Source organism: Falco punctatus (assembly GCF_963210335.1).
Source record: "Falco punctatus genome assembly, chromosome: 3".
NCBI lineage: Eukaryota > Metazoa > Chordata > Aves > Falconiformes > Falconidae > Falco > Falco punctatus.
Window position 1 is genome coordinate 112,436,440 of NC_137582.1, and position 25,236 is coordinate 112,461,675.

Below are 25,236 nucleotides of genomic sequence, written 5' to 3' on the forward strand. Positions count from 1 at the left end.
ACTTTTCTTTCCTTATCTCTTGGTGATCTACCATATGAACAGCAAAACAAATCCAGATGGGAAAATTTATAAACCAGAAAATCTGGATTCCCCATTCCTGGAAAAGCATGATTCCTTGTTCTCAGCCGCCTCCGTGTGTCATGGGGTCTGCCATGAAAAGATGCCAGAACTGTTGAAAGAGGCCAGGCCTACGTCTGCATTAGAGAAACTTAGCAGCAGCATAACACCCTGTGTGAGTGCGGGTTCCAAAAGGACATGTGCGGTACTGAGGGAAGCAAGATTTGCCCTAGGTAGACATTTGTCCTCTTTAGATGCATTTGAGGACCGTGCTGCGTATCATTTGGCTGAACCAATTATGCCTATTGAGGGAAGTTTTCTGCCTGTTCCCTGACCCTGAGTATTGGAAGTCTGGAACCAAATACATGTGTCTCATTAAAAACAAAAAGAGACGGGCCAGGCCCTTGCTCCTCACAACATACTGTCTGTTATCAGCCCGGAGAAAGGGGAGCAAACAGGTGTAGGATAACAGTGCAACTGAGAGAGACCAAAGTGCATCATAAAATAAACAAACAGCCAGTGCTCCAGCTCCCCCAAATGCACCATTGACTTGCAGGGTCTACAGTGTGCTTTTGAAAGTGCTCTGAGCAAGTGCCCGCTCGGGGCACCATTTAATTTGCAGCCAGAAATGGGTTGATGATTATCTGCACTGTGGTAGTGCCTGGAAGCCCCCTGCCCATCTGGTCGTGCTCAGCACTGCGAGAGCAGTGTGAGCTCCCTGCCTCAAAATGCTTAGAGCTGGGGGAAGGAGGCTGCTTATAGGGCTGAGCAGCTGTGGGTCTGACTTGTGTTATGAAATCGAAGAAAGTAGGCCTGGGTGCAGAACCAAAGAAGGCATCTTAGCCTTCCCTTATCGTAAGTAGGGATCATAACTGTCTTTACTACGACCTTCACTGGGAGGAGCCCATCCAGCCTCTTCTGTCTTAACAGTCTTTCCTCCTGAGATTTCTTAGGTCAAGATCTTTGTACCAGGACTATATGTGATTTCCTTGCACTTTTTCTTTCTGTGAGAATCTTCCATTGCCGCTTGTGCTTTAGGGCTGGCAAAGCTCACAGTGGTGCTGCTGGCATTTTCATTGCATTTTGTGAAGCAGCAGCTTGGCTTACTTTATCCCGTCAGCAGCCAGCGCTTTAGTGTCTTGGAGTGACTCAGCCACTGGAATTATGCTTACCCAACAATACCTTTTGTCCTTTGCCCAAAAATTCTGGCCAAGAAAAAGGGAAAAAGGAGGAGGGAGAAAAGAAAGAAAAGACAAAATTCTGCATTTAGTTGTCCTTTCAGCACAGGTGGTGCCAGTTGGTTTTTGCTTTATTTGTACAGGGTGGGGAGAAGAGAAAAAGAAAACAAGGTGGAACTCGGACAAGGCCCAGGAAATGTTTGAGCCTGACAACAATTTTCCTTTGTTCAGGGGAGCGGGGGAAAGAGAACAGAAAAAAGGGGCAGAAGACCAGCTGAAACCAACCTCAGCCCTGTGCTCTTGGGCAGGTTTCTTCTTCCTATTCTTTATTGTTTGGGGTTTTTTGTTTTGCTCAGGTGTCTTGTGATAATTTTGTTTACGCTAAGGCCTTTGTATGCTCCCTTCTAGAAGGTGGATAGATGAAAGGCTTTCTGTGACACATTCGTTATTTGGATTGGCAGGATTTATCATTTATTCTAGGGGTATCCTATAGACTAATGCTTTGCATGATCCTTCCCGTCAAGCTATGAAGATCAAGATGGCTAGAGGGGGAGGGTGAAGGACCATTCTATTCTGGAGGAGAGACAGATGCGTGGTTTAGGGCATAGGCATGCAAGTCATGGATTAAAGTGCAAAAACCAGAGGGTTTTGTTGATGAGAAAAGAGGACCTTGAAGGCAACTGTCAGGGACACTGCCCTAGGGAGTCCTGAGTGCCACCAGGTGCTAGGACATAGGTCTCCCTGTCACAGGAAAACTCTGACCAGGAGGTTCTTGTTGGCACAAAATCTGTTGACTGAATCACCTGCAATGTTCTTCTTTTAAAGTTGAGTTGTGGGATAGCTGCCCAAGGGGCACTAGAAATTGGAGTGTGCTACATGGGACAAAATGCATTCTGGTGGGGTTGGATTTCAGCAGGGTCATTACAGCCAGTTCACTGGTGCTTACTCTAGGTATGATCAAGGCCGCGCAGCACGCCAGGGCTGCCTGGAAGTTGGTTAGAGCAGTTAAAAGTGTTTTCCCATCCAAATGTGTGGTGATGGCTCTCTCAATCAGGCACTCACATGCAGTCCATGTGTTGTATGTTCAGTACAATTGGGCTGGGATTGGGCAAAGCTGAAGTGATCTGCTACTCTCAGGAGATGCTCTTCCTTTGGGTGCTGGCTGGTGCGTTCCCAAATTGCCCTTTACTTCTCCTTAGCCGTTGACTCTGTTCAGTGTCGTAGTGGTCCTGTAATGTCGGAATGGCTGGGTAGTGAGCAGATTGGGATGAAATGGGATGAAAGGCTGTTGAGTCTTTTCTTGGCTAGGTTAGAAATATGTTACACAGTGCTTAAATAATCTCCATTATTTCATTTGGGTATCACAAAGTGTTGTATCAAAATCAATGAACAAAGTTGTGGGTATCACCTGTAAGGCAGGCACTGGCCGTGCTCTCCAAAGAAAGGTTAAATGGTTTTACTTGGTTTGTAAGAGGGAAGGTGTCCAACATTCAGTATGTGAAAAGGAAGAAAAAAGAGCTGAGAATCAAAGTCACTGCATGGAGCTGGACCAGTGCAGCACTTCACTGCACTATCTTATTGAAGGCTTGCTGTTCTTCCAATAATGGCCAAAATCACTGACATGCCTCGTATATTAAAATAAAGCATCCAAAGATGCTGCCAATTACACCTTTTCCCTGATACTGGGGAATCGGGTTCCCCTGTATTGCATTTACTGGGATTTGTATCCTTAGCATCCTTTCTTTTCAGGTTCTCTGAGTTTCACTAGACAGTCCTGGAGCTGCTTTTTTCCTGAATGTACTGCTAAGCCTGTGGATCTGGGACCCCTCGGTTGCAGGACAGGATCCCAGTTAAATAGGTCCAGAGCAGAGCAGAGTTCAGTGAATCCCAGGCAAAAGGTGGAATACTTCCACTACAAAATACACTATTCCAGATTTACACTGGGAGCCGCTGCATTCAGTCTTCGGTCCTCAGTCTTTGCCTTAGTATTTGTATCTGTACAATGGAGATAATAAAACTTGCCTGCAACACAGCTTGTAGCTGAAAATTAAGGAACGATTTTCAGAGCCAGATGGAAGGCAGCTATGGAACATGGGCTGTATTTTTGCTGCTAGTCTATTTGTCTGGAGTTTAGGAATTAAGGCCTGAGTGAAACTAACAGAGAAAGGTGAATGCACTTGCTGCTGAGGCTCTCTGGAGATGCTCTGGGGAAACTTGCCCAGGGATCTCGAGGGAAGAGGCTGGCACTGGGGTGCTGGCACAGGAGCGGTGGTGGCAAGCGAGTGGCTTTCCTGCCGTCCATTCCAAATGCAGGAATGACTGTGGCGAACGGTTTCAAAGCCACCACTATGGAGATTAAGGGGATGAGAATGTAAATCTCAAGTAAAAAAGTAATTGAATGTAATAGCAAACACTGCTCGGTCTATGTTAATTTTAGCTCTTCCCCTGGATACAAGGCGCTGTATTAGTGTTTTATTACCATTTTGTTTGCACTAATAAAATAGTAAAATTTATTTCAAGGAAGTTGAAGGATGGTTTTACAATGCAAATTTGAAGAAATTGGACTTTTCATTTACGCCACTGCTATTTTAAACCCTGAAGGGTGTAAATTAGCCTCCTGTGCATGGGTGAAATCCACTGCTTCCACAAGCAGGGGGAGGATTTGATGTGGGGGAGAAGAGAACAAAACCAAATCATCTGAGTATTTCAGAGAGACAGAGATATCTGATGAGGAGAGAGAAAAAACTGACTGCCTGGGCCCACTGAGAGGAAGAGCTGGAGCGGTGTGGGGAGAGCTGTTTGACAAGCAGGTTTCTGCTGATGACCCTCTTCAGCTGTTGTGAGCATCAAGAAGGGGCAGAACAGGCCAGCAGATGTGCCAGTAGGCACAGTGCACTGTGCCCCATGCTGGCTATACAGCTCCTGCTGGTAAAGGAGGTGCCAGTAGTTGGGGCTCAGCTGATTAACAGATGTTGTCAGTGACAGAGAGTTCCTAGAAGTGTGAAAGCCTTGAGCAGGTCTTGCTTTCTGGCCCAGGGGACCCCCACTTTTCGTGTTGCCTATGCTTCTCTTTCCCTTGCTTTGCTGTCTTCATCATCCTGCCGTAGCCTGGCCCATCCGGTAGCCAGGCATGGCCTGCCTCTGATTCACCACTGAGTCATGGTGCTGCCAGCAGAGGTGCCTCCAGCCCAAGAGGCTGGTTCAGCTCCTTCACTCAGGACTCCTCTTTGGCATGAAATGGAAAGGGATGGGCAGATTATCTGGTCCCTTTCACCTTCGTAAAGTTGTTTATAACAGTGCTGTACTCATCACACTGTTTTGCCACTGCTTGGCCTTGACATAAATGATGCTGTAAAGGCCAAGCTACACAGAATCGGGTCCAGAAAGCCATGTTTGGTTCCAAAGGTCCTGTGCTGAGTTGGCGGCATGCCTCTTGGTGGCAGGTGTTGCAGGGTGTAGAAGCATCCAAAGCTTAGTTTCTACAGCAGGTCTGGAAATCTCACAGGGTAACTTGGAGAGGGCTTCGTTCTCCTTGTGCAAATGGAGGTGTGGAACAGGAGTCATAGCATCACTTTTTTCAAATTCCAGAAGTCCCATTCTGCTGCTGGGGAAGCCTTTTGAGTTACTGTTTTTGAATCATGCTTACCTTGTAAACACCTTGGTCTTCAAGCAAAACTGGCATGAAGGGAGCCATGCTGTCTCCTCTATAGAAGAATTAGATGATTAGATGATCTTGCTCCACCTTATAGGATGGGTTGCTTTTTTTAGAGCAAGTCTATGTATTACATACCTCCCCAATCCACATCAGGTTTTTGTACAATGACCGAGGTATTGATTTGAGTGTGAAGTCCTCAGGGAACCCTTTTCCTTCTGATATCCAGTGGACTAATGGGCACCTGAAACATTGTTTGATCCTAGGCAGTTTCTGTCCGCAAGTATTAACAATTTTGCTGCCAGCCCAGTCACACTGCTGTGGGCTGCTCTTTCTGTGGGATGTAATTTTTAATGTACTCATTTGGTGTCTGGCCTACTGGTCTAGCTATTGTCCTGCATTCTTGGCCAAGTGGTACAGAGTGAGCTGCAGAGGAGAAACCAGCTCCGGTGATCTGATTTTACAGAGAGGTAGATCTCCCAGCTCTCCTTTGGGTTATGAATATTGTCTATTCATTTTATCCTCAAGAGGCCTTTCAGGACAGAAACCACTGTTTACCCCACGCGAAGGCAGGATGGAGCTTCGGCTTGTTACTATTTATGGTACGGATAGTAGCAAATCCACTGGGAAAGTTGAGGCCAGGCTCCAGGTCCTGTGGTCTCACTGCTGTGTAACCTCTCCTAGTGTCTGGGTATTAAAGAAAGCCTTCAAAATTTTCAAACCCTCTTGCAGGTTCAACAAAGCCACTAGACCATGGGTGGTATCAGGCAGCCTTCTTAAACTCCCTGCCCTTCTCCTTTGGTGCATGTAGAGGCTGAGCCAAGACTGAGGGCGTTACCAAAGAAAGCAAAGACTTATTTTTGGCATTGAAATGGTTTCCTATTCCAGGCGAGTCTGGGGAGCAGAGTGGTTGTGTACCCAAGGATTTAAGCAGTGCATTAAGCAGAGGGGTTACACTCCGGGTGGATTTCAATCAAAAACTATAATTACATCAAATAGCAAACGGAAATGGAAAAAGAGGATTACTAACTCGACCCTGAATGCTGTTGGCTGCTGAACCTGCTCCATTATTCACACCCCCTCTATTGCCTGAGGTGGGGTGCATGTAGGCAGTAAGCCCCCCCCCCCCCCCCCCCCCCGCCTCTTTTCCATTTCCTTCATCCATCTGATGAAGTCAGAGTCCCTGTGTTGGTATCAGTGCTTGGAGGAAGGCTGGAATTTGCATGACTTGGATTTGGGACTTTGCAGGGCAGGTTTGATCTCCCTGTGCAACTCTTCCTGGCTCCAGGCTCAGCTAAGGCAGCCGTGGGAACCCCCAGGCCCACAAGCTTTCTCTCTTTTTCTGTTTCGTTATCAGGCTAGTGTTTTGGACTCATCACTGTTCATCCTCAAGGAAACTGGAAAGCTCTGACTGCAAACAGGAGATGCTTTCTAACCATTTTAAACTCTTCTCGAGCTAGTAGAGCTGTTCTGCAGCTGGGTTTGGTCTCTGAAAGAGACTGTTTTCCTTGGTACAATTACCAGCCAGTCCTCCCCAGCTGAAGACTTAGCACACACCTGCACCCAGAGTTTGGGGCTCCCAGTTTTGCTGTCTGGTTCAAGGTGGAATGTGACTTCTTTGCATTACTTCCGAGATACTTTGTTGATTCCGGTTTACCACTTCTGTTGTCTGGCACTGCTGTACCTGTCACCTGCCTCCTGGTCTTTGTCTGCCTTGTTTCATTTGTCCCGCTCTCCCGGTCCCTCCTCCTGTCTCCCCTCCTGTCATCGGCAGGTTGTGTCTCTACATGCCTGTCGCACACCTGAGGTTGGGAGGATGTGTAGTGAGCGCACTGAGGTGGCTGGAAGTGTTTACCAGACAGGGAGGATAAGGTATTCAATCCCCCACTGCCTTCCCAAGCCTGCTTTCTCAGATGGTTTTCCAGATGTCTAATCCCAGATTTCATAGCCCAACCCAGCTCCTGTTTGATGGGATCTCTTCTCTGTTCAAGCTAAATGGGTGAGATGGCGTGCTGGAGCTAGGTCTTAATTTAAGCTACAGAAGAGTACTTACTGCTTGGTGCTTTGCTGTTACAGCAATCTGCTACATCCTGATGAAATTTGTTGCCCCTTTTTCACTTGTGGCAGGTTTGGATCTGGGGTTAGCAATCTGGTTAGCATAGAAGAGAAACTCCAAGACATTCAGTGGTGTAGGGGAGGCCAGAGGTTCGTGCATGCTCTGGGAAGAAGCATGGGAAAAGGACAGTAGTCTTTCCATGCACTGGATACTGGCAAATCCATGCCAGGTTCCAGCTGCTGAATCAGAAACATTTGAAAAGCCAGCATCTGTATGATTTTGCTGTGCTTAGCCTTGTGCCTGGCATTGTCTTGTGCTAAGGGATGGCATGGAGATGTGGTCAGAGCAGCAGGCTGGGATGCCTCATCCTCTGGTGACTCATTTTGGTTCTCGCTTGGGCTGTCTTTCTCATTTGTCTTAAAAACTAGGAGCTACCCTGTAGTTTTCTTGCAGCCCTTCCTTGGGACGCTTTTGAGAATGAAAGGTCTGACTGCCTTCTCTTGTAAATTGGTGTTTATTCTAATGACTAAACAGGCTTACTTACGTTTCTTTCCTATAGGACAGGCCCCTAGATTTTGACCCAGCCTGAAAGTAGTTACATGGCACTGGCAGTTGTCTGCAGACAGTCACTAGAGATTGTAGGGCTTCACTTCTTTTTATTATTTTATAATTTATGAGTGTCCCTGAACTGCTGTCCATAAGGCTAAGCTGGTTCCGTGCACAGGAGGAAATTTCACTCAGCAGTGGGGATCTGTCCCTTTGCCTTTGACCAAAGCTGCGTTCCCACCTCCCGCTGACCAGCCTGTGCTGCTTCTCCTGCTGTTCAGAGGTGGCTGGCAGCATTTCCATGGCAGGGACCTTACCTTATCATGAAACACTTGGGAAGGAAAGGTGCTTTGTAACTGTAACATAATATTTTCTTACAGACAAAATCTTTGATTTTGTAATAAAATACATTGAACTGTAAAAAAACCCAAAAAACAAACTAGCCAAATGTAGGTTTCACCAAAAAGCATTTGAATATATTAAGGAAACAGCCTTAGTTAAAAATCGAAATCCCTTTTGGCAGGTAGGGGAAAGAATAATGTTACTGATTAGACCAAACTTTTCTTTATTACACAAACAGGGAAAAAAAATCTTAAAGACTAAAATATAACTAAAATACTTTTCCAATTTATTTATTTTCTTGTGCATTTTACAGACTTTAATTATAAATTTATTTCAGGCTCCCTCTGCAATATCTACAGTCCAGATACAATGGTTTATGGTGCTAGTTCAAGAAAACCAAAGCCTTAAACAAACTGGTTGTCACTGTCCAAAAGACCCACAGTGGGAAAAATAAATGATGACAAATAAATTACATCAAACATTCTAAAATTTATCTTGATTTCAGATTTGGTTTTGTTACACACTGTAGAAAATACAAAAATCCAAACATTAGGAGAAAAACCGTAGGAGACAGGAAGGCTGGAGTTGTCTTACTTTGGCATGAGCCTGAATTTACTTCTCACTGTGCTAAGTCCTCTTTCTGCAGCTATGAATGAACTGGAGCCAGTGGAACTGCTCAAGTGTTTGTGCACACGTGTGTGTGTCTTTTCTAGTCCAGGGCCTTAGTGGTTTTCATGGTCCAACTGTGACTTCTTTCTGCTTCTTTTTTGCCTTTCCTAACAATATTTTGGAAATGACAATGCCTTCCTGTTCTCTTGTCCTTGTGTAAGGCAGAGTTACCTTTCATCAAGGCACAATATGGTCTCTGGAGATGCAAAATAAAAGGTTTGATTTTAAAGGAATATCATTTGCAGGTGTGGAAAAATATAAGCAGAGGATGAGGTTGAAAAAGAGGAGCAGAATGTCAAAGTTCAGGCACCTGTTTTGGAGAGGTGTTTAAGACTTGCAACTCCAGCTGAAGCCTTCCAAAGCTGCAGGTGCTTAGAAATTTGGAAGAAACAGGTCTCTGCTTTTTATAAGAGAAATATGCATGTGCATGAACATTTCTAGTTGCCATAAAACATATTCTGTTATTCCTGCCTGCACCAGCTCTCCTGTTACAGCACCGAAGGTCCCGCTGGTTTTAAGGGGCCAGCTCAGAGAGCAAGGCACAGCGTCTCGGGGAGGAGGAAGGGTGTTAGGCTATAACCCCCTGAGAGCAGAAATGCTGCCAGGAGGCATCTCACCTCGGGGAAGTGATCTTCATGGGTTACTAGTTTTATCAGCAGTACATCCTTTTATACAGAGAGAAGGAAGAAGGGAGAGAAATTCCATCCGGCTCTGCTGATTCAGTGGAGTAAAGAGGTGGAATTCATTAGGAAAAAATTGTTTACGGCACAGCTTTAGTCAGAGGTTCTTCCATTTCAATGTCCTGCTTTTTTTATGATAGATTGAAAGACAAAGCAAGCACCAGGGCTGCTTGGTGTTTTTGTTTTTATTTTTTCATTAAAGTTTAATTGCATGACTTGTTATGTGATGTAACTTCTGGAAATGCCTGTTGTAGTTGCTTGCAAAATGATTTTTGATTTGTTATGTTTGAATCTTAGGTGCAGGAGTGTTTAACCTCAGAGAGGTATTCAGACATGCATATATAGAGAAAAGGTATATATATATAGAGAGGATAGGTTTTGATTAATGAAAGAAAAGAACTGAAACTGCTGTGAGAGAAGAATCTCCTTTATTTGAAAGCTCTTCTGGTACATCACTAGGACAGAGACTAAAGGCCTTAAAATTAGTATAACTGTAATTTATATCCACCTTAAGGACACACTTTGCCTACTGATCAGTAATGGAGCCTTAAATATAAATGGATCCTCATCTTGCAAACACTCAAATGTTTTCTTTACTCACATGAGGTGTCAAAGGAAGGGTTTCTATAAGGAAAATAGGACATTTGCATAAGTACTCACAGCATCAAACAACAGAGAATTTGTATTGCATAAACAACAACAATCATGTTAAAATCATACTGCTTTAGTAGTTCAGAAAAAATGTAACAAAAACATTGAACCTGTAATAGATGTTGCTGTCTGTATTGGTATCGATTTCATAATTTGCGTTGTCTTAATCTTGGGTGGGTGAAGATTAAGAATCTCCATGTAGAGGTTTGTGTGTGCAATAAGCAGGTAACATCTTAAGCAGCTTTCCTTTGCCTGGAGATGATGATTGGAGGACAAAATGTTTCCTCCATAAAGCCTAGGTTTTGGAAAACAAAAAAAGAACTTGATAAATAAAAATCTGGGAAGGAAAACGTCCATTAAACAATGAACTGGGAAAGAAGGCACTTATTTTAAGCAAGTTTTCCAAACTTCATCTGCGTTGTAAACATGACAGCAAAGAGACCCACGAGTGCACACGTGAAACTGACTTTTTTTCCCCACTGTCAAACACATCAGTTCCCAAAGGACATCTGGAGTGTAAGTGCTGAAAAAAGGTAGAAGATGTGTTTGTATTATATAATCTAAAGCCTTTTATCTATAAAACATTTATACTTGTTTAACTTGAGATATGGTAGTTAAACTGAGCCTGCATGGAAACAATTATTTTGGCTCAGTTAAAATTAATTAGTAACAAATTTCTACAAAATCCAAATAAAAATAAGAGAGGTAGCCCTGCGTTAAACCAGTACATGTTTGCATGAGGTAGCTTCTTATACACATTTTTAAAAATCCATATCTTTGAAATACTGTTAATCAAGTAGGAAAAATGAAATATAAGGAAATACGCTCTGCAGAACATTTGTGAATTAACGTTAACATGTTCATAAAATTATGAAAAAATTAGCCATGGTCACCTTCAGCTGTGGTTCCTTTGAAAGAGAGCTGAGCTTCATCGAGTAAAAAGCAATTCACTCAGAGCTGGGTAAAGGAATCTCACCTAAAAATTTCGCAGCAAATGGTGGGTCTGAACTGCTTTTACCTAAAAAAAAGTAGGGATTTCTTGCTTCCCGTTGGGTTTCTGCTCAGCGGTGAGGACTAGTTTTCACAAGAACTATGTGATGAGCATGTCCCAGGATGTGCTTATGCACCCAGAATGTATGGTTGCTTCCTGCTACAGGTAAGTGCAGGTTTCTGAAGAGGCATACACTTTTTTTCTCTAGTTATCGTCTCTGAAAAGTTTGTCCCTCTGATTTTATTTTCATGTGGGATTTTTTCAGATTTTATTACTATGCATAATTTGTACATTTGTATTGTCTGTAAATAGTTTGTTCTGGACTGTAAATTACTATCCAGCCCATACACCAGATCAGGTAGGTCTAGAACTGGACTTTGTGCAGTTTTGTTCACAGGGCATCTGAACTTGTGGGGATGTGTTTGCAGGGGTGGTAGACTCAGACCGTCTTGCTATTTCAGGATGCAGAAAATGTTTCTGTTCTTGCTGGCCATCGTTCTAGTGAGTCTTTCTCTGAACCGGATAGTAACCTAAGCATGGTCCTGGACTGATGCCCTGCTGAGCAGCTTCCTTGTTGTAGGGTGTCATTTTTTAAAAGAAAAGCAATTAATAAAAATTACAAACCAAAATACCAGTCTTTAAGTGGAAATAGCAGTCTCCCTGAGAAGTTTATTTAGCAAAGAAGGGGGTAACCTAGTGGTTAGAGCACAGACAGAAATCTTATCTTCTAGCTCTGACTAATTTGAGTTTGGTCAGGTTACTTTAACTCCTTGTTTTCTCACCTTCAGTGTGAAGAATTCCCCTGTGACATGTCATGCAGGTAAGCTGGAAGTTTGACTGAGCAGCAAATATACCTGCATGCATGGTGATTTTATGTCAGAACTCTGAGGATGTCTCTGAGTTCCCACGCATTTGCTCTTTTTTTTCAGTGAAATAACTCTGGCTTTTTAAACTAGTAAAAGCAATTAGTTCACTCCAGGGACCAATAGGTGGAAACGTGTCATTTTAAAAAATGGATTTGGTTGTGGGGATCTCTAAGGCTTTACATTAGGTTAGAATATTTCTGCTGCAAGTGATGCCTGTAGACATTGGGTATGCTCTGTGCTCTGAGAAAACCAGGTCTTGTTCAGCCCTGTGATCCTCATGCAGCTGGTCTGATGGCATAATAACGGTCTTAAAGTACTGCACATCACTTCAGCAAAAGCATATGTATGAAATGGACCTATAATGCATAATTGTAACAAGTAACTAGAATACTGCGTATGCACTTCTAAAATTGGCTGGGTTAATAAAACGTGCTGATTGCTCCCTGAGGATATCAAGGGACTGGATGATATTAGTAAGGGTCACCAGTTCAAATCTGGGGCAAGTTAGCAGTGGCTGCCAACAGCCATGTTACATCCCTGCATGCTTTTCTGTAAGTTTCTCATAGGCAGGTATCTGTATAAGTACAAGACCTACTTTGTTGGCAGCTGGATTAAAAAAGAAGGATGCCTGTATGTGGTGCTGACACAGGGCTTCAGAGACTGCAGTGCTTTCCCAGTTCTGCTTGGGATTTCGGTCCCTTTTCCTGTGTAAGTTTAAAGCACAAAACTGCTCACCCACGTCCTCTGGATTCACAGTCCTTCTGTCACATATCTTGCAAATCCATCAACTTCTTTATGTATTGGAAGCAACAATTAATTTGAACATTGTGTTGTATTTTTTAGAAAAGGATGGTAGATTTCTAAGTTTCCAAGAGAAAGGAAAGGTGGAAATACTTGGCTATTGCTTTTGCTGACAACTGGTTACAGGGATTTAGGCTGCCAGTCCAGGACAGGAGAGCATTTTCTGCCTTGGGAGGTAGAGTATCACCAGTATATCTGCACAATGCTGCTAAATCAGTTTTGTAAAGGAAAGGCAACAGTAAGATAATATGTGATCACCACCTGCACCTCTTGGTGAACAGAGGCTTCTTGGCTTTCCAGCTTATGCCTCAGGGCTGAGTGCTGTTTAGCAGGGGTCTCGTGAGGGTGTCAGTACGCTCGTGTGTGTAGAAAATTGGTGGTTTCTGGCTGTGCTCTCTGCAACATCCTGCTCCTCCAAGACACATGGGAAGCTGAACAACATGACATGCTGAGCAGGAGGGCAGGTTCTGGTCAGGTGCTTGTATTTTTGCTGCCTTAGCTGCTGTTATAAATTCCTCACTCTGGCCTTTCACTTCTGATATTTTTCCCTTGGCCAAATCAAAGACGGTTTTGTTACCTCCGGCTCCCTGCGGACGTGGCAGCTTCAGGCAATGAAATATGCTCCAGCCTTCAGAGGGAGGACAGGGGACCCGCTGCTGGGAAGCCAAGGTGGAAAAGGGTTCCGGGAACAGGACTGAGGCTTTTGCCTTCATTTCAGCCCTGGCTGCATCTCTGTGTGTGTGCGAAAACAACAAACCTGCTAGGTATGTGCTGGGAGAATAGATGAAGATGCTTGAAAGTGTTGTGGGATTTATAATGTGGAGTGAAAAACACACAGCAGCATGTGGAGGCTGGCACTGAGATGTGCTTGCTCCTCCTTGGCACTGCCCACCTGGGGAGGTAAGGTCAGCACAGCTCCTAAATTAATATGTACTGTAGTAAAATGGATGGATTGGGGAGCAGTTGTAATGTTTATGCCTAAAAGGAATAAAGAGAGGTAGGTAGGATTGCCTGACATTCCCCTTGGTCTAGATGTGGAAGAGCATGGTCCTAGTGACTGGACATGGATAAGCTGCAAGTGAGAATGTGCTTTAGGCTCCTGGCACCTTCCCCCCCCCCCCTGTTTTTCCAGTGGTGCTGAATAAAATTGGGGTTCCATATTCCTGTTTTCAAACCATTCAAAAGCTCAAATGTACCCATAGGGCTAATACTGAGACCCACTTTGACAGTCCCTGATGCACGGGAGGGAGAAGAGATGAGTGTTTCGCTGGAGTCTGAGTGGAGCTATGGAGTTTGCTCATATGGCTGCTAATATTCAGTGTTTGGAAATGGAGAATACTGAGCCCACCGTGACCTCCTGTACGTAACTGTGTTGCTGCTCATGAACCTGGGAGCCCCAAAGTGCTACTTTGGTCTTTACTGTCAATGGTCGGAGCCCTGAAAGGCTGCAGTGCAGCATGGCAGGCTCTAGACTCGCGCTGTTCCTGGGGGAATCCCTCCATTATTTCCCCCATGAATGACTGCCCTCACTCTTGGCTGATGTTTGGGAGGAGCGTGAAGCCCAGCTTGACTGAGAGGCAGTGCCAGGGATTGGGGACTTACTGTGAAGAGTAGAAATAACTCTTCAGATCCTGCAACATGATCATTGTATTCTCTCCAGGGTCTGGTTGAGGGCCATAGGACTCGTTTCAGAGCTGAGGAGTTGAGGGATGCTCAGGAGGTTCCCCAAGGCTGCTGGGTCAGGGGCCTTTGCACTCTGTAGGAGCTTCCCTGTTCCTCATATGTACATCTTCAACTGTGGCTTGAGCAGCTGCTGTTTGAAGTAGGAGGGGAGGGCAGGAGTTTCTCCTGGAGTGCCTGTTGGGCGGGTGGGTGGGGGAATCTGGCCAGCAAACAGGCGAACGCACACAGAAATGATGTTGGAAGCCAAGGCTAGTCCTGCTGATGTGGCCCTTTCTCCTGCAGTGGATCATAAAATATGGCTCAAATTTTCATTACGGCCTCTATTGATTATCTTTTGGGACAGATGAATTATAGGCAACATTAAATTAAAAAAAAAAAAGGGAAATATTTGAATGAGTTTGGGAGGTCGATGCCAGAAAGGCTGACTCACCAAGCTTTACCGGCACTTGCGTTGTGGGCCTGCTGGGCCCTTCCTATGGTCCCTCTCCAGGGAGAGCCTGTCCAGGGAGCTCCCCTTGTCTCTGTCGGTTGCCCTTGGGGTGCAGCAGGCTCTGCAGTGTCTGTCAGCTATGCCTGGGGACAGCCCAGACATGGAGGCGGTGGCTGGAACACCTGGGTGCCGTTCCCGAGTCCTGCCTGATGCCACATGCTCTGCCTTTGCTGGGAGGTGGCCCTGAGGACCTTCCAGTTAAACAGCAGTCGGCGGGTGTCTGGCTGGCACCTACCTTGGGATTTTCTAGCAAAAGGGGAAAACAAGGGGCTGTGAATGGGAGAAGGCCAGGTCACTGCATTTGGAGACAAATTCAGATCTGGTATAAATGTATGTGTGGAAGCCAACAGTGAATCATAAAAGAATCATAAAAGTAGTGATGGGCTTTCAAAGGTTTCCCTCCTTCCCTGTGCCAAGAGAAACATCGCTGCCCTCATCTCTCCTTCCTTGAGGGGTCTGTGCTCCTCTCTCCAGGATTCATTGAGTACAGGAGCCGATTCTTGATGTGGTTTGTGGTCAGGGACCTTTGACTCCAGGTAAGAGATGTGCCAGGATCGAATCATCCCACTGTTAATGTGGCAGACTGAAGTCAAACCAGAGGAAGAGAGATCTGGCTTCCTGCTGGCTCTAGCTAGCTCTGGTTTTGAGGATGATCCTGAAACTTTGTTCTTAGGGACTCTGTGCCTGTTCAGCTTTTCCAGGTTTGTACTCTATACCACATAATGCTCTGTGCTCATCTGCAGGAGATGGCCTGGTAAGGCTTTATCTTCTGCTCGCTTCTCTGACTGTATTCCACCAGTGGGTGAAATCCTGTAACCTGAAATGTCAGCACGCTTTCAGCAGCTGACAATGGGGAATAATGGATGTTACCTCTTTCAAAAGAGCTGCTTTCCTGGTGGTAGCAGGAGAGTCCTGGAGCAGACACTCGCAGAATCTGGGTGGCTTTAAAATCTCTTCTCTGTGCTCTGTTCTGGGGTTGTTTTCTGGCAGTCAGGCCAGCAGCCAGTGCTTCTGAGGAATTCTCTGTTTTCTTTTCCAAGATTGAGAAGAATGCACCCAGGGTCCCTCTCCAGCCACCTGCCTTCACATGCCAGCTTGTAAGACAAACACACAAACACACACGCCAAATACCTGCATCTGGACATGGGGTCCTGCCATGGCACGGTCCCCCCACCCCACTGCTGCAGACTGACCTGGGGAGGCACTCCTTCTCCCCACACTGATCCCCGTGCCTGCCACCACTGCCAGCTTTCCTTCTGCCAGTCAGAACAAACATCCAAGGCGTGATCTCTGCTTTTAAGCCAGAGTTAAGTGTTGCGGTGGTGCCTTTTAATTCACACGTGTGCGGATTCCCATTTGTCTGGTCATGGGGCTGTGTGGCAGGGAGTTTTTCCAGGCTGCGCATCTGTGTGAGCCTGAGCTGCAGGGGCAGAACTGTCTGCCTGTGCCACTGCCCACACTGCTAACCTGGAGGAGCACAAGTGCTCCAGCTGTTCGGCTGCGTGCAAAACACCTCGTGCATTCGCTGGGGTGTTTGTGTGACATTTCAAATAAAAACCCCAGTATTACTGAAGTGTGAACATTCACCTTTGCTTATGGGAGATGTAGGTGCTGGTGGATGGGGCCACCTTTCTCAGTGTTTAATGCACACTTGAATGTATGTGTTTCACTTCCTTGCAGATCTCTGCTGATTTCACAAGCCCTCCACAAAGCTTTGGCTTCACCTGGGCAAATGCAAAAGGTGGTGGTTTCCATGGCTCCACGGCCTCACTCGAGCGACACACCCTTTTTGTGTAAGCTGGCTCCCTGGAGTCGATTGTTTTTTGGCAAACAGCTTCATAAACTCCTCCAACAATTAAACTGAAAAGAAAAAAAAAAAACAACAACCACACAACAAAACCTGTGCATTATGGAGTGAGACAGCAAACAGGTTGGAGCAACTCCCCCAGCCAGCTCCATCCCCACCAGTTCTGGAGCTAGCCCCAAGCCCCCAGTGTCAGGCAGGGAGGAGAGGAGAGGAGAGAAGCCTGGGCTGCACTTGCTGGACTTCGTTTTGGGAGGTGCCTGAGCTGCTCCAACCCACCAAACTGCAGTGAGCTAACAAACATGAAGGAAAAGGTCATGTTATTCACTTCTATTTTTTCAAAGCTGCAAACATCCCTCTCTCTGGGAGGGGAGGCTGCACAGATGCCAGCTCTGATTAATTTAAATATTTACCAATCCCATTTTTTTTTTAATTGTGTATGTTTGCGCTCTGTTTGTGTCCCATAAAATACCTGGTGTTTTGGGCGTACCCCTTTTGCAGGGTGCATGAGATCACACTGAAAAAATGCAGTGAAAAACATTTTCATGCCACGACACATCAAATAGGATTTTGAATTAAGATGAAGATTTTTTTCCCCCTTTTTTTATCTCTGAAGTTTGGGTGAAAGGGTTTTATTTTTCTTTTTCAAATTCTTTTATTTAACTAGGAGGAAAAATCGCCATGGAAATCCTTTAAAAGTTTCTTTTGCCTCATCTCACCATATCGGACAATGAAGGCAACTGTTTGTGCTGGTCAAAGCACCCATTAGTGTGTATTTCTGTGCTATTGTCTTGATGGTGGTTTGTTCCAGTGGGCAGGCAGTGAGCAGGGGAGAAGTCTTGAGTTTGAAAGTCAGTGCCAGCTCTGAGCTCCTGGGTGAGCGATGGCAGCTCTGCTCCTTTCCCTGCCCGCCGCTCATCTGTCAGACTTGTTCTGAAGCAAGTGCTGGCTTTTACTGTCTGTGCATCCCTGGCACAGGGGTGTCATCTCATTTGGAACTGTCAGGGTGCTGCTATTAGACTCACAGGCGGTTTGCCTGTTGTGCTTCTCAAGGGAGGTGTCTGAGATGAATGAGTGACCCCTTGGTGGGCTGCCCAGCACCCGCTGGGCACAGCAACTGGTGGGTTTGTGTGTCCCAGAGCTGAGCACAGTACAGGAACCAGTTTGGGCACAGGCACATCACGGCACGTTGTCCTCTTTGGTATGGGAATTTCTATATGCTTTTGGCCACAAGGCTTGCACTCCTCTGGGAGGGAAGTTTTATTTGCGGGTTCAAGCAGTGAAAGCGCTACAGACATTCACCCCACCTCCTTTTAATTGTTTTCCATGCCCATTGGGTCATAGTCTGATCCCAGCTACATCTGGGGAAGTACAGAGCTGTTCCTTGGAAAAATAGCACATCGCAAAACTGAGAGTAGTGCTGCTGGGATCAGGGTCCAGCCACCTCCTCTCTCTGTTGTACGGCTAGCAAGCCAGGCAGAGTTTGGCCCAAAGCACAAGTCTTTTGCAGGGTTTTTTGTTTTACTGTGCCTATAAAGGACCACAGCTCGAACCTCCCTGACTACGAATAGCAGGTCTTGAAGCTCTGTGTTGGGAGAGGCTTACAGGGGTGAGGGGCAGAGGCAGTAAGGCATCTGTACGGTAGCTGGAAGTTGGCACACGAGCCATATATCTGTGCTGGGAACCAAGGGGCACAGCTGCCTTGTTAAAAGCTTTAAGACTGTCATTGGGGCATGTATGTATGTGTATGTCTGCTGGAGGGGGGGACGTGCGCTGCTAGGGTTTGAGTCCCATCTTTCTGCTTTGCTGTGGGGAGAGGGAAAGAGAAGGGGAAGAATCAGGGTGGGTGTGCAGGGAGGGCAGCAGCTGTCTCATCTGAGGCATTAGCCACAATTTGAAATTGGACCTGTTACTTTTGAGGAATGTAGGGCAGTGGAGGAGAGATGTTGTGTGAATGTGCACGCGGCTCTTGCTTCAGTGTCCTAGGAAAATGCCAGAGCGTAGGATGGCAAGGAGTAGTAATTACCCCACAGCTTGAGCTCCACCACTGCACTCTTTGATCACTTATTACTTTTCTATTCCTTCTGCTTCTTGCTGTAATTGTTACAAAATCTCTCTGCTTTGGGAGGGGTCCAGGACTCCAGGGCCCAATTGCATCTGCCCTGATTCAGAAAGTGGGTCATGCTGCTTGGTCTGGGAAGAAGATACTAATCTTGCTTAGCATGATATTTATTAGGAGATAGGGAAGGGAATGCAACCGCACTGTTGCCTAGAAAATTGCTCTGGGGGGATAGCAAAGGACTTGTGAGGGCAGAGCACAGAAAGTTCTCGTGCACCCAGTGCCTGCTGAAGCTGTGCCACATTCTCTGCGCCTGTGTTGCCTGCTTCCCTCACAGCGAGACGACGTGGTGCAGATAGATGGCAGGATGATAGTGGAACTGGAGACGAGGAATGGATTTGTAGCTGCTCACTCAGCAGCTGCCAAGTGGTGATGGGATCTTTACCTTCCTTGGAGTAGAGGCTGGTGGGAGTGGAGGGAGGGGCAGACCAGATCTGGTTTGCTCATAAAGACATGCTGTTTTCACAGTAGCAAGTGAAGACCTAACCTGGTTGGACTTTGCTGCTGGACAAGTGACCAGTTCTGCTCCTGCACCCCATCCAAATAGATGGCAAGCCTGGTTTCTCGGTGTGCTATATGACACAGTGCCCTGAAAGGCAAGAGCTCCCCTGCTAAAAGCAATTAGAAAACCTGGATTCAAAGCCTAGAGTAATTTGCTCTGTGCTGTGTCTATCTCTCATTAAAGAACAGAAAGAAGGAAACTCAGTGTAAGAAACATGACAATACGCCCAGTGTTGCTCCAGCAGGGTCTCACAGTAGGGACTCTGCCACAGACCGCCCTACTCGTGGGGGGTAGAAAAGCACAGCTGATCCTGCCAGTCTGGCTGGGCCTGTGCTGCTGCTTGCTGTGAAATCACCCTCAGGATTATCCAAAGGAAGAACTGGCAACTCCGGTAACTTGGAGGGCCGGATCCTCAACTCGTTTAAATTGGCATGACTTCACTGAACCACTGAAACTATGCTGATTTTACACCAGGTGAGGATCTGGTCCAGAATCTTCCGAAAGAAGAAGACAAAGAGGGCATGGAACAGAGGTTTGATAGAGTCCACTTAGAAGCATGAGGACTCCTGAGTTGTCCTCAGTGGAGAGTGGGTCAGCAGGTCATTTACTTATGCCTTGGACAACTTTGAAGGGCTCTGAATTATTGTGGCTCTGGCAGATGCCAAAGCACAGTTCCCTCGGGAGGATGGGGGACCCACATCTTTGCCTGCCCTTTGAAATGCATGTTGGCAGGGTTTGGTGAGAACATCCAGTGTTGCCCTGCCAGTGCTTCCTGCTCATGGCTTTTTAGTGGCAGTATAGTGAGAGGGGTTGCAGACACAGTAAGGACCCTCACCTTTTGATTTGGTCTGCCATGAACCCTGCTAGGCTTACTCTCGTGGGTGCTTTTAGCCCGACCCATCTTTTCCTGTACATTCAACACCACTAGTATCCCTTGTGGCATGTGATGCCGCTGGCTGAGGCAGACCAGTGGTTGTGGCTTTAGCCTTACACCGCTACTACCGCAAGTTTGAATTTCTCTGAGCCCATGAGATGGTGCGAGGAGAGTTTCCACTTCAGGGAAGGAGAGTAGCCCGTGTCCCTGTCCCACATGGCTGCTCCGTTGGGCAGTATTAAGCACATGCCTCCAGAAATTTTTAGTTCCTGGTAGGGCAGGCCAATTTTATTTTCCCAGCTCTGCACCTCATTCTTAGGTGGGGGTATTATGGGATGTATGTGAGAAGGTACGTTGTTGTGGGTTTCTAGAGGAGGTTGTTTGCTGTAGCACGAGGCTCTTGGGACCTGCAGAGATGCACGGAATTCCCTCCAGCCCCTGGCACGCACTCACATCCGGGGTGGATCTGGACAGAGTTGTGGCAACTCCCAGTGCAGCAGCTCAGGGCCGGAAGTGAAGCAGGGATAAAATATCCAGCTGAAACTCCTGTAGGATGTAATTACTGAGCTGGAAGCTGGCCAGGACAGCAGGTATCGTGCATCATCTGCTGGTGCTATCAGAAGCACCCAGCATTGTGGGAGAAGTGGTCAGGACCAAGGAGTGACGCTGTTTGTGTGAGAGATGGGACCGCTCCCTCAAGGCTGCCTCTGTGGGCATTCAGCATAACGGCTTTTGAAGTCACTTGGTGTTTGTTTCCATGGTTGTTCTGTGCACGTACCATGGTGCCTGTAAAAGGCTCTTGGGAAACTGCAGCCCATGGATGGATGGCCCTGTCCTGACGCTCATTCAAATGCTCCTACTTTTCCATTTAAAAGAAAAGAGGAAAAAAAGCTTGAACAAAAAAAACCAAACCAAACAACCAAGGAAAAAAAAAACAAAGGAAATTGACTTCCCAAAAATTACACTAAGCTAACATTTGAGGCCTGGCACAAATCCATCACAGCCAGGAAACTCAGAATTAACCAGTGCACTCCCATGGCTGCCAGGAGGGGCTGCACTCCCAACAGCGCAGGTTGAAGCTTTAGAAATTGGGGGCTTGGAGGTGAAAGCCCTCAGCATGTGTCTGAATTCAGCAGAAGGTGTTCTCATTCACTTCCATGCATGCAAAAAAGCAGCATTAGATGCGGGGGCAGCTTTGGGGAGAAGGTTAATGCCAGGCTCCTGGTGCTCAGATCTGACAGCTGATACCAGCACCTGACCTGGGCTCCTTGCACCAGGACATTCCCCTTGGGCTCTGCATTGGTGGAGCAGGGGCAGAGTGATACTGCAGGTACCTGCAAGCTGCCGCTGAGGAAGCTGGAGAACATACACCCTAGCCCAGGTTGCAAGTGAGGACAAAGTTGACTCTTCGTTCCCACTTGCACATGACACAGCATAACATAAATCATTGCGATTGACAGCTTCAGTTCAGTTCAGGTTAGAGGGGCAGGGAGCGAAGCACAGGTCAGGCTGGGGGGCAGTGCTGGGGCTGTGCGAGCAGCAGCCAGGAGCAGGTCACAGGAAGAGGCTCTGAGCAGAAACTGTGGCTGGTGCAGCAGGTCAGAGGTGGCCTGAGCTGGCAGAGTGGGATGGAGGGAGGCTTACAAAACACCTGCTGCATGCGCCTTGCCTTGGGCTGATGCTATCGGTGCTGTGTGTTTGCAAGGACTCGTTTCACTCATCAGTTTTGAAAAATAAAGGAAGAGGCTCCTGTACCTACTGCTGTAAAGAGCCTGGCGCTGTGCTGAAAGCAGGACAAAAGTCCAGCCGGGCTTCTGCTATCCCCAGCCATGGTGGGTTGCCAGCCTGCTTTTGCTGTGAATTTTCACAGCTTTTGGGATACTGCAGACTGAAGACTTCATGTCAGAGCTTTGATAGTATCTCATTTCAGAGGCTGGGGGAGGTTGGGATGTGTTAAGGCTGAAAATATTTACAGGTTTTGAAGTTTAAATGCAAACAGGAAAAGCCCTTTAAAAAGTGAGTGTAGTGGATATTCAAAACAGGGATTGCCATGGAAACGCCACAATATTTGCTTAAATTGACACAAAGGTTGTTGGTTGCAGGGTTCTGGCTTCTTTGGCTCCATTTTCTTTGGCCCGGCACCTATCACAAATTGATCTCAACAACCCTCTTTTGTTTTGCTTCTTTTATTTTTGTCTGATGGAAATTTAAAAAAACCACCGCCAACAAAACCCTTCAGTCTACAAATCCCACCTCACAGAAGTCTGAAGCTGCTGAGCTTCTGTCAAATGTTGGAGCTAGGACATTTTTTAATTTTGTAAGGTAAAAGTTCTTGTTCTTTCACTCTGCGTGTTTATTCATTTCCTCCAATGCAGGAAATGGAAGGAAATTGTCTTAACTGTCTAGGGAGAACAGGGAGAAGGGTGAATGAAACCTGTTGCAAAGGTAGCAATATGCATCCAAGGAGCGCAGGAAGGGAAGTGAGACTTTGTTGTCCAGCTCTTGGACCAAAATTTGATTTAGTTTTGCTTCCCAGTTCTGCCTCAGATTTGCCAAGTCACTTAATTACTGTGTGCCTCACTAAACTGGAAATAATAATTCTTCCTTTGTTTCATCTGGTTATATTTGTAACGTCTTTGGGGCTGAGGAACTGCATTTGATGTGGGGGTGCACTAGACTGACGGTAGAGTCTGTGTTCTACTGGTGGTTGTAAGACAAACACAAGTGAACGATTCCTCCACAAAGGAGGGATAGCATCATCACCTCACATGTGCAGAAATGCTCGGCTGGCTATGGGGGGAAGCTCTTTGCAATAAGTGGCTTAGTACTGTAGGCTGCTTCTGTAACTGATTGACCTGGATTTTTTTCTGGGGAAAGTTGGAGTGCGTGGCCCACCGGATGGTCACCCAGGTGGTTTGTACCCTGACCTTTGAGTTGCTAGCACCACACATGGCAGAGAAGATTGGGATGCAACGTATCTGTCAGGGTGTGAAATGCCTTGCTTTGCTGGAGCTGGACTGCTGTGTGTGACCAAGGACTGAGGTCTGTGGGTGGCTGTGGCATTTGAGGCCGGCGTCATTGCTTGTGCCTGTGATTCACCTGAGCTTTTGTACTGCTAAGTAGGGAATATTCATTTCCTTTTGGAACTCTCCTCAGGGCAAAGACACTTCACCAAGTGAAGGGAGGCCATCAGATTCACACAGTCTTCATCTGCAACCACCTCCAAAACAAAGAATCTGACTTCTCTCCTGGCTTTGTACACTGGAATGGACCTTGACGTCTGTGACTTCTCAATGCAAGGTACTGGCTTTTGTTCTGTGGTGAAACCGTCTGCTCTGAAGTAGGACTGGAGCGAGTGATTTTGGCTCTTCAGAGCCTCCATTCCAGTTCCTGGGAAGTTTCTAGCCTATAAATTTTAGAAGAGCTGCTGAAAGCCATTGGTTTGGGTGCTAAATGCATGGTGGGCTGTTGGTTTGTCTTGGGCTGGCTTACGAGTAAGATTGGGTTTACGACATTGCTGCCCGTTTCTGCACAGACATAGGCACCCAGCTGACACAGCAGAGGGCTGGTTTAAACAGCTCCCTCTGTTAGCCTCCTTCTTCCTAATGAGCTGGTGTGCAATATTAACAATTAGCTAAGTAGTATATCAGAACAGGCTAGCATGGGAGTCCCCTGGGTAAGTATTGTGTGGGACAGTTTCTGATCAACTTATTTCACAAAAGAGGAGGAGTTTGAGGATGTCTGTGGTCAAGGTGGGAAACTCAGAAAGGTTGTGAGGGGGTGGGACTCTGTGTTTCTAAAAGCCATTTTACTTTCTTCACTGCTTGGCTCCCATCACAGCTTCTCTACAAAGAAAGGTATGGCATAACTTGGCCTAGAAGAAAGCAAGTGTAGGATAAGAACAGTGGGATAATGTATTTCTTCTCAATTGTTTGGGGATTTGGGAGGTACCTGGTGGCACTGCCATACTGCTGCAGATAGAAGGGGCCAAGGAGCCTTGCTGTGTCTGGGGTTTGTGTGATGTTATGTCTGCTCTGCAGGGGCTAGAGGTTTTGTCAGGGGTATCTCCATACTGTATCGGCACCATTAAATGATGATGATGCCTGAATGAAGATCAGCAACCTGAAATGCCTGTGAGGATTTTGTATCACCATGTTCTTCTCTCTTTTGCTGCTGTGCCATAAATGATAGCTGGGCAAAGCAGTGTATCCAAAGAGGTTGTGAGTCACAGGTACAGCTGAGACTTGAATTAGAAGGATCAGGGTGTAGGGAGTGTATTGGCTTAGCAAGAGGGAAGAGAGAAAAGTCACAGGGCTAAGGTGTTGGTCTGGGGCTTCAGCTATCCTTGTCCATCCCTGGCTGCATGTGGCACGGGGGAATTTACTCATGTTCTGAGTGCCCTACCTTAAAGAGCAACAGCCGTGATCCTCTAAGGCTCAGCAGGGCTTAGTGCTTGCCACGTGTTCAGAGCCTACAGACCTGAGTGCTTTCAGTAAACCTGCCAGTAAATACAGTATGCTTCAGGATGGGATATGGGTGAACTGTACCTTCCCACACCTTCCTAGTGCTGAAACTCCTCCAGGGTCTGGCATGCATTATTTGGAAAGCTTGGGTTTGAACTATTAATGTAGGGAACCCTGGCCTTTATCGCTGCATGAGCTGCTCTGGTGTCTGTGTCCCCTGTTTTAGAGCAGTGGCACATGTGTTCCCAGGTCTCCAGAGGTGAAGGATCTTCCCAAATCAGAGCTCTGCCCCAGGGAATAAGGTAGTGGAACATGAAGAGCCTTGAGGTTTTACAAAATAAGATACAAATTCTCAGGTTTGACTGCAGCAGGTGAATTTTCCACCAAACATCTTTATGTGCCTCTCCAAAAAGGCCCAACACCCAGGGGGGAAAAACTGTTTAGGAAGCTGCTATATGGGTTCTGATTTCCATCAGAAGGAGCTTTTCCTGTGACCCCTCTCACAGGTTTCTGCTGGTGTAGCTCCTGATATTGAAAGACCTGCATGTCCATCTGACATTGACCTGGGATGAGCAGGACCTCTGAGACAAGAAGGCAAGAGGAGGAGACTGATAAATCTGGAATTCCTGAAGTGCTGAAGTGAACCTTAAGGTTCAGGTTCTTGCAGATCAGTAATCCTTTTTGATGTTTACCTTCTCCTAGTACCTGCTGGGTGCGTTACCTGTACAAAGTTGAGTGCCCTTCAGGGGCTGTTTTCTGAGGGACAGAAGCTCATTAGAAACAACAGAAATATTTCCCTTGACTCTAGCTGT

At 46.4% G+C, this 25,236-nt stretch overlaps 1 protein-coding gene across 8 annotated transcripts in view; it reads left to right on the top strand.

The window, feature by feature from the left end:
* Window positions 1-25,236, top strand: part of CASZ1 (castor zinc finger 1) — a 237,057-nt gene that overhangs the window by 40,785 nt on the left and 171,036 nt on the right. For 3 of the 8 annotated variants that reach the window (XM_080380891.1, XM_080380901.1, XM_080380892.1), the window contains exon 1: window positions 299-23,261. The exons of 1 other annotated variant lie outside the window; for it this stretch is intronic. The gene's annotated coding sequence lies outside the window, so the exon portion shown is untranslated. Of the gene's footprint in view, window positions 1-298; window positions 23,262-25,236 lie in introns of those variants that run through there. 4 more of the 8 variants (XM_080380903.1, XM_080380889.1, XM_080380902.1 and 1 more) reach the window with 3 other exon arrangements.